At 40.1% G+C, this 1,883-nt stretch overlaps 1 pseudogene; it reads left to right on the top strand.

Moving 5' to 3' along the window:
• The first annotated feature begins 221 nt into the window (after positions 1 to 221).
• Positions 222 to 1,214, top strand: LOC125999101 (2,4-dienoyl-CoA reductase [(3E)-enoyl-CoA-producing], mitochondrial-like; annotated as a pseudogene).
• Positions 1,215 to 1,883: the final 669 nt, after the last annotated feature.

Consider the following 1,883-nt stretch of genomic DNA (forward strand, 5'->3'; position numbering starts at 1 on the left):
GTTCAATAACTGCCACCCCCTATGGTACTTATTTATATTTTTAGTGCAGAGCCAGGAGCAATTCCTGAACCTTCAAAAACAAACAAATAAAAATTGTAACAATTAACCTTTTAATAACATTTCACCCAAAATTGAGTAGTTTGGAAACAAATATTAAAACACATGTAAAATAAATTTCTTAAAAGTGACTTGTGTCGGTTGCACTCTGTGCCTTGGGAACCCCGGCATGACGCTGCAAGGCCGGCTGCTACCTGCTTGGGGCCTCCGTCTGCACAGGTTTTTCAGTCATGGAACCCAAATATTACATCAAAGCATCGATGCTCCTCAGGCTAAATTCTTTCCACCCCTCCAAAAACCAATGCTGCCACCTAACAGTTTTCAAGGCAAAGTGGCATTCATCACTGGGGTGGCACAGGCCTTGGAAAAGGAATGACGACGGTTCTGTCTAGCCTAGGTGCACAGAGTGTGATAGCTAGCCAGAATATTGATGTTTTGAAAGCTACCGCACAAGAAATTTCTTCTTAGACTGGAAATAAGGTCCATGCTATTCAGTGTGATGTGAGAAATCCGTTGTGGTTCAAAACACCGTGTCAGAACTGATCAAAGTTGCAGGGCATCCTGACATTGTGATCAACAATGCCGCAGGAAATTTTATTTCTCCCAGCGAAAGACTCACTCCTAACGGGTGGAGGACCATAACTGACATAGTTCTAAATGGCACAGCCTATGTGACGTTAAAAATTGGAAAACAACTAATCAAAGCACAGAAAGGTCTCTTGCTGCTGAATGGGGTAAATATGGAATGCGATTCAATGTGATTCAAATAGGACCTATAAAAACAGAAGGTGCTTTTAGGCGTCTTGACCCAACTGGAGCATTTGAGAAAGAAATGATCCATAGAATTCCCTGTGGTCGACTAGGAACTGTGGAAGAACTTGCAAATCTTGCCACTTTCCTTTGTAGTGTTTATGCTTCTTGGATTAATGGAGCAGTCATTAGATTTGATGGTGGAGAGGAAGTATTTATTGCAGGAGAATTCAACAGTTTGGGAAAGGTCACCAAGGAGCAGTGGGATGTAATAGAGGGACTCATCAGGAAAACAAAAGGTTCCTAAGTGACTGTGACTTTCTTACACATAGTGGAAAGAATCAACATTTCCTGTAATCTTTTGACTATATTCAAGTTTAATATCTGGCAAATTAACAACAAAATAATGACTTGTGTCATAAAAATGTAAACGAATGAGGAAATTAGAAAGCCTTCTAGAGTACAGGCAGGGGTGAGGTGGGGAGGAGGGAGACTTGAGACATTGGTGATGGGAATGCTGCACTGGTGAAGGGGGGTGTTCTTTACATGACTGAAACCCAACCACAATCATGTTTGTAATCAAGACGTTTAAATAAAGATATAAAAAATGTAACTTGTGTCACCCTACTCTGGATTCACCTATGTGTCTTACTCCAAGTGAAATGCTTATCCCTTGACTTTGTGGTATATCTCTTTGGAGATGCACATGACATTCCTGAGGATATAATTTTCCCCCAGTTTTTTGGATTTGCCACCTCCTCTCTTGATAGAATTTAAGCTCTCGTTAGAATTTGTATTCTTCCTAAATAAAAGATTTGTTTCTTATTATCATTATTGAAGACTATTTCTCTATGCTAGAAAGACAAAGAGACTGGATCTCAGTAGACAAAAGGATTGCAGATTTACTTCTTTTCTGAAAAGAGCATGTTTTCTTCAACCAGACAAACTTGACTCACCCCACCTTTGTGTGGTAGTGCTTAGCTACTAAGCCATAAAATCAAGTGGGTCTCAGAACACAGGCTGATGTTTACTCAGTGAATTTGACAGAAACTTAATGTTTGCACTAGGCAGCATGT

This window comes from Suncus etruscus, chromosome X (assembly GCF_024139225.1).
Source record: "Suncus etruscus isolate mSunEtr1 chromosome X, mSunEtr1.pri.cur, whole genome shotgun sequence".
Lineage (NCBI taxonomy): Eukaryota > Metazoa > Chordata > Mammalia > Eulipotyphla > Soricidae > Suncus > Suncus etruscus.